Source organism: Salvia miltiorrhiza, chromosome 3 (genome assembly GCF_028751815.1).
Source record: "Salvia miltiorrhiza cultivar Shanhuang (shh) chromosome 3, IMPLAD_Smil_shh, whole genome shotgun sequence".
NCBI lineage: Eukaryota > Viridiplantae > Streptophyta > Magnoliopsida > Lamiales > Lamiaceae > Salvia > Salvia miltiorrhiza.
The window spans coordinates 33,314,734-33,328,164 of NC_080389.1; the positions used below are offsets into that span (position 1 = coordinate 33,314,734).

Genomic DNA, 13,431 nt, shown 5'->3' on the forward strand with positions numbered 1-13,431 from the left:
TTTAAGCCAAACCCCTTCCTTTACTACCTCTGTCATTGCCATGTATTCAGCTTCGGTTGTGGACAATGTAACCACAGACTGCAACATTGACTTCCAGCTAATGGCAGTACTGTCACGACCGGACTTAATTAAGGATAACTAAGCCGGGAAACCGTGACTAAGGGAGGGAGATTAGAAGTGGGGTTAGAAAGGGAGTGAATAATTTATGAAGGATCGAACTTAATCATTAACAGTGAAGGGGACATTTATGATATAACTTATGTTTAGTTACAAAGATTCAAATAACTAGTAAGTTCGGATGAATCCGACTTAATTCAAAAGGGCTTATTACTGAAGAATACGCAGCGGAAAATATAATCTGATTACATGTATGAAGACATGTATCCAAGAGTTCATTTAATCGACTTATGACAAAAGCTCCACTCGTCACTTCATCTTCATCAGCCACTGCTCAACCTGCACATTTAGAAATATATGCAGGGCTGAGTACAAGAGCACTCAGTGGGCATGTATGCCTAAGTATAAAATACATGCTGCAAAACTTGTAAATTGTCATGCCATCATAACAGTACAGCAAGGGAGTTTTAGCTAAATAGGCCCAAGCTTACTAAATTCATTTGTGATTCTTAAAGTTCGTCTGCGCAGACTAAGTTCTCATAATCTATCATATCTGAAGCTGTGTGCCGGAGAGGTGGCCACCTCTCACGGACACTTGACCGGCCAACCCGCTCGATGACTCACGGCCCTGGGTGTACACTAGCCCTGGCAGGATAGCTATCAACTGCTCAGGACTCGAATTCGATTACATAACTTGGCAAAAGCCACATCAGATAGATATCATACTGAAATTGAAACATTTTATGGCAAGACAATACTTGAAATAACTTCAATTCAAAGATTTTGTCATGAAATAACTTGTTCAACTGTAACATGAAACTCATTTGATATATATGAAAGTAATGCCCACCTGATCCTCGGTATGGAAGAGAGGTGGTCTTAAGTTGTCGTACCGTCCTGTGAACCAATTCCTACAAGACGAGTTCTTAGCACTTAGCACATACCATAGATAACGATAATCGTTGTCTACTTAGGGTCTCTGGGTCAACCTATTCCCGAACTTACAACGCATAATCGAACTAGGGATTATGCATTTTACATACATTAGCTTATCTTGATGCCTTATCTAGGTTAACTCACTCATTTTCATAAAAACTTTGCACAAAACATGTCCCAAACTCGTTACGCACATATACTAAATCTTTCATGAAACATCCTTTAAAATCAACTTTGATACATAGAAAATAATTCAACAACTTGAGCTCTTAAGGGGCTGTTTTGCAACAGACACCAATTCTGCCTCGGATCTCTAAATGAGGCTCCAAAGGACATTCTGGAAACTAGACATTTCAAGGATCATTATCCAATTTGAATCGAATGAAACAGAGTTCAAACGAGCAAGATATGTCCACTCAAAGATGGGTACTTAACAAGCAAAAATCTGAAAATTTCAGATTTCCAGATTACAACCAAGTCAGTGGGCTTTCTTTAAAAAAAATTCATATCTCCCATTACAAAACTCCACTGGGAACCCCAAGGGTCAATCCGGAAACTAGGGAGAGAGCGTGACACTCTCCAGTTGGATTTACCCCAAGACGATTCATGGTTTAGAAGATATGACTGTCTAAAGTTCAGTGCACAAAAAGGGTTCAAGTTTGGCAGATTCAGAACATAAATCGGAAAAGCCACTTTAGGCATCACCAAAAATTCTAAAACTGAACAAGTAAGTTCCCAACATGTCAGTGAATATTCAGTAGAAAGATAGGCTTGAGAATCAAAGATTTAGGTCGGCCTTTGCGAGCTCAAAGTCATAGGTTTGTAAAACCTACTGGATGGTACAAGGAATAAGAGCTAGATTTCAAGAATTTATACCGGTTGTTTCCCTTACTCAAAAATGGTGAGGCCGAAGTCAAAAGAAAGATACGGGAGTCTATAGTGACATATTCAAGTTTCAAAGGCTTTCACCGATCGAAACTTGACTTATGGCCTCCCAAAGAGTATTTACCAAAAAGTATTCCAGATGGGCAGTGATGTTTTAAAAATTCATAAATAAATCATAAGAGCTCCAAAGCTTCTGAAATTTTACCAAAGATCAGAAAACATATGAAAGATGATACACAATTAATTTGGAAATTTTTGGAGACCGTTTGGATGGCTGGAATCGCCTTGCAAAACACTGCCGGAGCAGTGTGCTTATGGCAGATTCGCTGCCTTACCTCATGCACGGTTTTTCACCCAATAAACTCTACCAAAATGAACATCTAAAATCATAAAACATATCCTCACACAATAAAGCACACATATGTGTAAAAATCCATGGTCTTAAGGTATTTTCAGTTGAGAAGACAAAAGAAAACTCACCCTCGAAGCACAACCTTCACTATAACTTTACGCCCTAGTTTTCCCATGCTCTCCCTTGCTTTGATACTTCTCTTGGGGCTTCAAGGGCTTCTATGGAGTGTGATAATGGTGGGAGAAGAGTCTTGGGAGTGGGGGAGATGTGGAGGGACGAAATGGAGAGGAGATGGAGGTGAGGTGAGGACTTTAGGCTTTCTAGAGAGAGTTTAGGAGTATGGAGGAAGTTGCATCAGCCAACTCTTGACTTTGGGGGGGGGGGGGGAGCACGAAATTATGAGGTCTAAGGGGGTAGGATAGGGTGGGGGTGGCTGCCACCAATGGAGGGTATCTTGTGGCATGCAATTTGGTAGTTCCAATGCATGCAATGATCATTTTATTCTCCATTTGAATTTAAAGAGATGGCTGATTTTTGGATGGGTTTAGAGCTGAAATGGGCTGTATTTGGGCTCTAAAATAGGGCATTAAAGTCGGCCCAAGCCTCTCTAAAAATCAGCCCACCCTTGGCCCTCTGTACGGGCCCGTAATCACTCAACCCGAACTAAAAACAAACTCGTATAAGAATAAATATGCACTTTGTTTTTCATACTTTGAAATGAAAAAGTATACATATATATACACATTTCTTTAAATCAACATCACACGGAGAGAATAAAAAAAAAACAATCATATCTATATGATCCGTTTTTCTCAAGAGAAAAATCTAGGCATCAAGACTCATCAAATATTATCGCGAGGATAATATTCGTTTTAACCGGGAATTAGGGACCTATCATATCCTATTAATATCAAAAGTTCATAAGAATCCTAGGATCGAGAATCTGGGGTATTACAACCTCACCCCCTTAAAAAAATTTCGTCCCGAAATTTGCATATCTCTACTAAAAAAAAGCTTAAGGTTTAGGGTTTTTCTTCATAGTTCAAGTCTGGGCTAAGGATCATCTCTCCTTAGTGGATCACATGCTTTGGATCGTGAACGTACTTCCTGAGTGGTGATACGTGAAAAACGTTGTGCATGTTTCCAAAACTTGGCGATAACGCCAACCTATAGGCCACTGGACCTATCTTCTCTAGAATTTCATACGATCGGAATCTAAGCTTTCCCTTGACATCAAACGTAGTTTTCCCTTGGTGGGAGATACCTTTAGGAAGACCTTGTCTCCTATTTCAAAACGTAACTCGGTTAGGCGTGAAACGGCGTAAGATCTCTGTCTATCCTGTGCCTTCTTTATTCGTCCTTTGATCTAGTGGATTATCTTAACCATCTCATCGACCATGTCTGGTCCTAAAACTTTTCTCTCACCCACTTCATCCTAGTAAAGTGGCGATCTACACTTCCGTCCATAAAGCGCCTCGTAAGGTGCCATATTAATGGTCGCCTGATGACTGTTATTGTAGGTAAACTCGATCAATGGCAGCATTGATTCCCAACTGATCCAAAATCTAGAAGTAAATTTTGAATCTCTACCTGAAGAAATGGTTATTGGTATTCCTTGTAGCCGTACAATCTCACGGATGTACAATTGGGCTAGCTTCTTCGATTCATGGGTAATTGTAATCGGTATATATAAAAAGAGTGCACTTCATGAGGCGGTCTACTATTACCCAAATAGCTGTGTTACCCTTATTCGTCTTGGGTAAACTTGTCACGAAATCGATCGCTATGTGCTCCCACTTCCATTCTAGGTGTGTCATGAGCTTCACTCATGATCTCGTTTCTGAGTTCCTTGTTTATGGGGAACACACAGTCTTCCTTCAAAAGAACGGCGTTATCCGTTGCCTCTTGGTAGCCTCCTGGCGTGCCTGTTCAGATCTTAAGACGAACCCATTCCAAGTATTCGTCCGCTCTCTGGGTGCTGATGATCCTTTCTCTGAGGTCTGGGGCGGCTACCAGAGTTGCAATAATTGCTCTTGTCGTTGCTGGTGGTTGAACCACTTCTGTCTTCAATCTGTCAAAATCCTTTACGAGCGTGCCCTCTTGAGTGAGAAGAAGTCCTAACTCGGATTGAGTTTTACGACTTAAAGCATCAGCTACTGCGTTAGTTTTCCCTGGGTGGTAATTGATACCGCAATCGTAATCCTTCACGAGTTCGAGCCATCTCCTCTGTCTCATGTTCAAGTCCTTCTGCTCGAAAAAGTACTTAAGGTTTTTGTGGTTTGTGAACATCTCGCACCTAAATCCATATAGGTGGTGTCTTTACTATAACTAATTCTAGATCATGAGTTGGATAGTTCAACTCATGTGGCTTAAGCTGTCGTGATGTATAACTATCACTCTTTCTTCTTGCATCAAGATGCAACCCAGTCCCCTCTTGGACGCGTACGTATAATTCACATGTTCTTTGTCAGCTATTGGAATGGCTAACACTAGCGTTTTGTTACCTTCTCCTTGAGTTCTTGAAAGCTTCTCACATTCTTTCATCCAAGAAAATTAGATTCATTTCCTAAGTCATGGTGTCATTGGCCTTGCTATCCTGGAAAGTCATCCTATGAATCTACAATAGTAACCTGGTAATCCCAAGTATTTCTTGTCTCATTAGGATTTGTAGGTGGTCTCCACTCATGTATAACTTGTACCCTTTTTGGGGTCCCCTTTGATCTCTTCTGATAACATGATATGGCCTAAAAATATGACTTCACCGAGCCAAAAGTTTCGCACCTGTTGAACTTAGCATAAAGAGTCTCTGTTCTCAACGTTTCTAAGACTATCCTCAGGTGTTCCTCATGGTATTTCTCGTTCTTCGAGTAGATCGAGTCATCATCTATGAAAACTAAGACAAATGGGTGCATTGATCAATCCGAAAGGCACCACTACGAACTCATAATGGCCAATCTGGTTGTGAAGGCCGTCTTAGGTACATCTTCTGGTCAAAAAAATTAGTAGGTGGTATCCAAGTCTCAAGTATATCTTTGAGAATGCACTAGATCCTCTGAGCCACTAGAAATGCCATCTATCCTCGACAAATGATCAATACATGATACTTTTCCTTAAGTGTTTCTTTGCTAAATTCTCACCTCTTTTTTTTGTTGCTGGGCGGAGACGATAGACTTTCTCCTACCCATGTTAATCCCACGGGGACTTATTAGCTTCTTTCTTTCCAGCTTTCCGTGGCTTTCTAACGTGACGGGGTCGTACATGTTGTTGTTGTTGTCTCGGATGCTGTTAGCATGGTTACTACTCTTTGGTTGGGGCAAAGCATGGATCGCTTGCATATACGGAGCCTGGAGAAGCAAGTTCAGCATAGGCCCGTCTCTTGTTCCTTATTTAAACAATGGTTTGCAAAATGCCCTTCTGGCTACCGTGTAACAACCTTCACTTTCACTCTTCCATTATTGCAACATCTCCTAGGGTTCTTGTCATACTTTGGGCAAGGCAGGATCCTTTGTTGGTTATCTCCTATCTGTTTAGGAGTACCCTGGTTTTTCTTAGCTCTGTTGTTGGGAAGATTGTCATTGCCATAGCTTCCTTCTCGCTTGACAATTGCTACTGTTGTCCCATTTGTTTTCTTTATGACCATCTCAAGGTAGTCTATACCTTGACTGTGCGTGGTTTTTCCTTTACCAATGGATAGTAGTGACTAAGTATGAGAGTCTCACTCATTTCTTACTCCTGCGTAATATCTGTTTGGCTTGTTAGGGAAATTCAATATCTCCTGACATAATTCGTTTCCAAACCTCTTTATGTGTTTCTCAATGGTGTCCACCCTCGTGGAACATACTTTGACATTCGATGGAAAACTTTGTCATACACAGTAACAGTTCCGGTTCTCCGCTCGAGACTCCAGAAGCAGCTTGTTTCTACCAATCCAAGGTCAAAAGATAGTTTGACGCTTAGTGTATCCTTCTAATTGTGAAAGTATCACTTCCTAGTGGTTGATAACTAATGACAAACTGAGTCATCCTAGTCGTCACTATGCTCTTCGGGACAAGGTAAGATCTTATGGTGCGAGTCTATCTATTGGGATACCTCTCTTCTTCAAGATTGCAAATCTCGATTGGCAACCACTAAGATCTTAGTTATGTGGAGATGTTGGCATAGGTATTGTTACTGGTCTTGCTCTCGGCGTTGTTGCTTCCCTATCCATCGTTCCGCTATGCGATTCCGTGTAAGGTAGTCCCCAATGGCTTGCCAAAGCCATCCGGATCTCATGCCTTTAACCGGCATAAATTTTTTTTTTTTTTTTTTTTTTGCCATCTTTTATTCCGTCTCTACTTGCTCTGGCGCATATCTCGACATATCACGGAACATCGTATCGTACTGAGAAATGGTCATTATTCCCTACTTTAGACTAAAAATCTAATTTCCTTCTCTTTTTGCGATAGCCATGGGGTATATACTTATCATATATCTCTGTTTTAGAATGATCCCGCGTAAAATTTTCCAGTTGTTCAGCTGTCATCGTTTCCCTCTGTGCTTTCCGTCCTGGTCCAAGTCTCAGCTTCCGCTGGATCTCCTGTCCTACTGAAGGCAGGTGGATTTTGTTGTGAAACAATTCCTCTATTCTACCTTCTGGTTGTATGGATGGTGGGGCGATATTTTGTTCTGGCCCTGGTACTGGACCTCTTTAATCATCTCTGGGAATTCTTCTCCCTCTTCTCGGATGCCCTCTTCTTGGTGGCATTCCGATGAGTTGACATATAGTCGTTACTACATTATGAAAAATGTTCAGACGCATATCATCAAATCTGCAACCTGTTTCTTGGTTCTCAAAACTTGCTCACACTCTTTCTCATGCTAACATATGAGTAAAACGTGGCGGAAGTGGCTTGCCGCAAAAGATCGGTAAGGTCACTAAATAGTTATGGAAAATTGCCTTGATGAGGACTTTTACATCAACATTCGAATCAGGATCTACTGAACTATCCAGGTACTACACGTGATGGACTGGCGGTCTAGCAAAAATCATCACAAAAGAACTTAATCACGTTACGTCCAGTGGACCAGTGTTTTAGTACTAGTCAACACAACTGAGCCAACATAGGGGCATACATAAGCATCGGATCAATCATCGTTTCCGAAATACACAAATAACGTCCTACTAAAGCATACTAGGTGGTCTAAATGTATCACGTGCTTGACCCTTGGGTCGAGGCATTCGTGTCGGACTGATTTAATCTAGTGAATACTTGCTTGTCTTTGGGTCACAGAAAATCTACCAACAGTTAGTAGATCGCAAAGATTCAAATCACAAATGGCAATTGGGCAAAGTGTTCCAAGAATTTGCCAAACAATTGAAATGAATAACCATAGGGTAGAAATGAATTGACTAAAAGGTCGAAACGAAATGACCTAATAGTCTGAACCCGTTTGGCTTTTCAGATGAAGGTTTTACATATACAGGTGTAGAGACCCATATATGACTACTACTGAGATTTTGGTCATGTGGACTGGCCAGGTCCAACATAATTACTTCTCAGTCACATGGAAATACTTTTCCGAACTTGGTAGGTCTTGATCATTGGCTGCAAAAGGTAATTTTGGTATAAAGTCTCTACTTTCTCCTTAACATCTAAAACCTATCCTTGAGAATGTTTGGAAGATTCTCAAGCTTGAAGTCTGGTTTCTAAATCAACATCCTTCCTTAAAATCTTCTATAAGCAACTAAGACTTCTCAACTGTAATCAAGCTTACTTAACAACTTCCTCTAAATGATCTTAACGTGGGACTTCTAGTACTTAGCATTCATTCACATAGCGCTTGTATGTAATCGTATAATTTGAAGTATACTCGTGCCCTTGCGAGGGACCTTTCGAATCATCAATCTCCAACAAAAATGGATTTTGCTTCTCTGAGCATCTTATAGGACATGGGTTACCTCACATGGTACTAAGGCATGTGATGATCTTAGTCAACACTTTCATTTTTCTTACTAAACTGGACGTCTAATCCAAGATGTTCTAACAAGGGCGATGTCTCTGATAGGCTAAAGTATGTATACTTTTCCTGAGTATACCCTTAGAGTCTCATTAGGGTCTCAATCCCTTAATGTATGCGTCAAACCGCTATTGATGTCCCTAGCTCTATTTACCCTTGAATCATTTTCGGGAACTTCTCCCATCTTATGCACTTGCGCCGATCTTCTAGTCGATGATAAAGGTTGGTAACTTCTAGTTACCCATGTCACATCCCATCTTTCCGATTCGTAGAAGGTGATCGTAATTAATAGGGGTTCTAAATTAAGCTCACGTGTAACGTGATAGGTATCTTTAATCAGAAAGGTTTCGAGTATCTAAAACTGTAAGCTAATAGTTCTAATCGCAATATTAAAGAATCATGCACAAAGCGTTATAACCCTTCGTGAGCCTAGCTCTGAAATTCGAACATAAATCATGAAGGTTCTCTTCATGTCATAACTGGTGATAATTGAGGGGTTTGAAATGAGTATTAGCTCATCACACCACCGCTAGCTAATTGCATAAATCACTCTCATCGCTGTGAGCAATGTCTCAACTAAGTTCTGGTCGGGTAAGGCAATAGTTGGTTCGGCATTCTGTCACGTGTGAACAGCCCGAATAATGAACTATGCCCGTGTCACTTACTCGTGTGTGACACTCTTCTTTTCATCTTATTGCATACCTTCTCATTGGATTCTCGTGTCTCTTCAAGTGACATCTGATTTTCTTCCTCTTTCTTGGCTCTTCACTATGGCTATAGTGAAAGATAACTGAGTTTCTAGTTTCTACTGTTCTTCTCGTAACAGTGATCATGCATTCTTAACGCATCTAAGTTCATAGAGATATCAAATCAATTAATAAAATATAGACCTTGAAAAGTAAGCATCAGTACATTCGTATGAAACGTGAACTTTCAACGTTCGTAAATCATTACCTCTTTCTTTCTTGTTGAGCGTGACGATGCGATGAAGCACTGAGCTTTTGTCGACTGACTCTTTTATATTAATATCCAAACTAAGGCTAATAGATAACTTTTGGGTTCAGAGCAAACGAACTGCTCTGATACCATTCTGTCACGACCGGACTTAATTAAGGATAACTAAGCCGGGAAACCGTGACTAAGGGAGGGAGATTAGAAGCGGGGTTAGAAAGGGAGTGAATAATTTATGAAGGATCGAACTTAATCATTAACAGTGAAGGGGACATTTATGATATAACTTATGTTTAGTTACAAAGATTCAAATAACTAGTAAGTTCGGATGAATCCGACTTAATTCAAAAGGGCTTATTACTGAAGAATACGCAGCGGAAAATATAATCTGATTACATGTATGAAGACATGTATCCAAGAGTTCATTTAATCGACTTATGACAAAAGCTCCACTCGTCACTTCATCTTCATCAGCCACTGCTCAACCTGCACATTTAGAAATATATGCAGGGCTGAGTACAAGAGCACTCAGTGGGCACGTATGCCTAAGTATAAAATACATGCTGCAAAACTTGTAAATTGTCATGCCATCATAACAGTACAGCAAGGGAGTTTTAGCTAAATAGGCCCAAGCTTACTAAATTCATTTGTGATTCTTAAAGTTCGTCTGCGCAGACTAAGTTCTCATAATCTATCATATCTGAAGCTGTGTGCCGGAGAGGTGGCCACCTCTCACGGACACTTGACCGGCCAACCCGCTCGATGACTCACGGCCCTGGGTGTACACTAGCCCTGGCAGGATAGCTATCAACTGCTCAGGACCCGAATTCGATTACATAACTTGGCAAAAGCCACATCAGATAGATATCATACTGAAATTGAAACATTTTATGGCAAGACAATACTTGAAATAACTTCAATTCAAAGATTTTGTCATGAAATAACTTGTTCAACTGTAACATGAAACTCATTTGATATATATGAAAGTAATGCCCACCTGATCCTCGGTATGGAAGAGAGGTGGTCTTAAGTTGTCGTACCGTCCTGTGAACCAATTCCTACAAGACGAGTTCTTAGCACTTAGCACATACCATAGATAACGATAATCGTTGTCTACTTAGGGTCTCTGGGTCAACCTATTCCCGAACTTACAACGCATAATCGAACTAGGGATTATGCATTTTACATACATTAGCTTATCTTGATGCCTTATCTAGGTTAACTCACTCATTTTCATAAAAACTTTGCACAAAACATGTCCCAAACTCGTTACGCACATATACTAAATCTTTCATGAAACATCCTTTAAAATCAACTTTGATACATAGAAAATAATTCAACAACTTGAGCTCTTAAGGGGCTGTTTTGCAACAGACACCAATTCTGCCTCGGATCTCTAAATGAGGCTCCAAAGGACATTCTGGAAACTAGACATTTCAAGGATCATTCTCCAATTTGAATCGAATGAAACAGAGTTCAAACGAGCAAGATATGTCCACTCAAAGATGGGTACTTAACAAGCAAAAATCTGAAAATTTCAGATTTCCAGATTACAACCAAGTCAGTGGGCTTTCTTTAAAAAAAATCATATCTCCCATTACAAAACTCCACTGGGAACCCCAAGGGTCAATCCGGAAACTAGGGAGAGAGCGTGACACTCTCCAGTTGGATTTACCCCAAGACGATTCATGGTTTAGAAGATATGACTGTCTAAAGTTCAGTGCACAAAAAGGGTTCAAGTTTGGCAGATTCAGAACATAAATCGGAAAAGCCACTTTAGGCATCACCAAAAATTCTAAAACTGAACAAGTAAGTTCCAAACATGTCAGTGAATATTCAGTAGAAAGATAGGCTTGAGAATCAAAGATTTAAGTCGGCCTTTGCGAGCTCAAAGTCATAGGTTTGTAAAACCTACTGGATGGTACAAGGAATAAGAGCTAGATTTCAAGAATTTATACCGGTTGTTTCCCTTACTCAAAAATGGTGAGGCCGAAGTCAAAAGAAAGATACGGGAGTCTAGAGTGACATATTCAAGTTTCAAAGGCTTTCACCGATTGAAACTTGACTTATGGCCTCCCAAAGAGTATTTACCAAAAAGTATTCCAGATGGGCAGTGATGTTTTAAAAATTCATAAATAAATCATAAGAGCTCCAAAACTTCTGAAATTTTACCAAAGTTCAGAACACATATGAAAGATGATACACAATTAATTTGGAAATTTTTGGAGACCGTTTGGATGGCTGGAATCGCCTTGCAAAACACTGCCGGAGCAGTGTGCTTATGGCAGATTCGCTGCCTTACCTCATGCACGGTTTTTCACCCAATAAACTCTACCAAAATGAACATCTAAAATCATAAAACATATCCTCACACAATAAAGCACACATATGTGTAAAAATCCATGGTCTTAAGGTATTTTCAGTTGAGAAGACAAAAGAAAACTCACCCTCGAAGCACAACCTTCACTATAACTTTACGCCCTAGTTTTCCCATGCTCTCCCTTGCTTTGATACTTCTCTTGGGGCTTCAAGGGCTTCTATGGAGTGTGATAATGGTGGGAGAAGAGTCTTGGGAGTGGGGGAGATGTGGAGGGACGAAATGGAGAGGAGATGGAGGTGAGGTGAGGACTTTAGGCTTTCTAGAGAGAGTTTAGGAGTATGGAGGAAGTTGCATCAGCCAACTCTTGACTTTGGGGGGGGGGGGGGGGGGGAGCACGAAATTATGAGGTCTAAGGGGGTAGGATAGGGTGGGGGTGGCTGCCACCAATGGAGGGTATCTTGTGGCATGCAATTTGGTAGTTCCAATGCATGCAATGATCATTTTTGTCTCCATTTGAATTTAAAGAGATGGCTGATTTTTGGATGGGTTTAGAGCTGAAATGGGCTGTATTTGGGCTCTAAAATAGGGCATTAAAGTCGGCCCAAGCCTCTCTAAAAATCAGCCCACCCTTGGCCCTCTGTACGGGCCCGTAATCACTCAACCCGAACTAAAAACAAACTCGTATAAGAATATATATGCACTTTGTTTTTCATACTTTGAAATGAAAAAGTATACATATATATACACATTTCTTTAAATCAACATCACACGGAGAGAATAAAAAAAAAACAATCATATCTATATGATCCGTTTTTCTCACGAGAAAAATCTAGGCATCAAGACTCATCAAATATTATCGCGAGGATAATATTCGTTTTAACCGGGAATTAGGGACCTATCATATCCTATTAATATCAAAAGTTCATAAGAATCCTAGGATCGAGAATCTGGGGTATTACAAGTACCATATACGCTGAAAATGTATCCAGTTTGTGATCTCCTGTTATCTTCATATGATGCATAATCTGCATCAACAAATCCCATCAAAGGATTCCCTGACCATCTTTCCTTCTTCTCAAACATTAATCCACAGCAATCACTTCCTCTTATGTATCTTTATACACACTTCAGAGCTTCCCAATGAGGTTTACCAGGGTTTGACATAAATCTGCTGAGTATGCTGATAGCATAAGCTAAATCAGGCCTTGTGCATATCATCATGTACATTATGCTGCCCACAGCATTTGAGTATGGCACTGAATGCATATCTCTCTTTTCCTTATCTGTCTTTGGGCACTGAGAAGTACTGAGCTTTGTCTGCTGCATTATAGGCACTACCAGGCTCTTAGCTTGATGCAACCTGAATTTCTTTATCACCTTCAAAGCATAATCACTCTGAAGAAGACACAACCTTCCTTTATTCTGGTCCCTTATGATATCCATTCCCAGAATTCTTCTTGCCTTTCCTAACTCCTTCATCTCAAAAACTGATTTAAGCTGCTCCTTCAACAACTCTATTTCTTTAATACTCTTGCTAGCAATTAGCATGTCATCAACATAGAGTAGGAGGTATACAAGAACCTTCTTTGCATCCTTTTTCAAATATACACAATTATCATGCTTAGATCTTTCAAAACCATGACTAAGCATGAAATCATCAAACCTTATATACCACTGTCTAGAGCTTTGCTTAAGACCATATAGAGATTTCTTTAGCAAACATACCTTTCCTTCCTGTCCTGACTTTATGAACCCCTCCGGCTGGTTCATATATATTGTTTCCTTCAAGCTTCCATTTAAGAAAGTTGTCTTTACATCAAGTTGTTCCAAGAACATATCCTGCTGGTTTACAAGAGAAAGCAACATTCTGATA

At 40.2% G+C, this 13,431-nt stretch overlaps 2 long non-coding RNA genes across 2 annotated transcripts; both read right to left on the bottom strand.

Moving 5' to 3' along the window:
• Nucleotides 1-202: 202 nt before the first annotated feature.
• On the bottom strand, nt 203-2,644 carry LOC131014107 (uncharacterized). Its single transcript, XR_009098052.1, has 3 exons — nt 2,419-2,644; nt 968-1,028; nt 203-456 (listed from the first exon to the last, which is right to left on the bottom strand). It is a non-coding gene; the product is annotated as an uncharacterized LOC131014107 (long non-coding RNA).
• A 6,826-nt stretch (nt 2,645-9,470) lies between these two features.
• Nucleotides 9,471-11,911, bottom strand: LOC131014140 (uncharacterized). The gene is made up of 3 exons (XR_009098085.1): nt 11,686-11,911; nt 10,236-10,296; nt 9,471-9,724 (listed from the first exon to the last, which is right to left on the bottom strand). It is a non-coding gene; the product is annotated as an uncharacterized LOC131014140 (long non-coding RNA).
• Between the last annotated feature and the right edge of the window lie 1,520 nt (nt 11,912-13,431).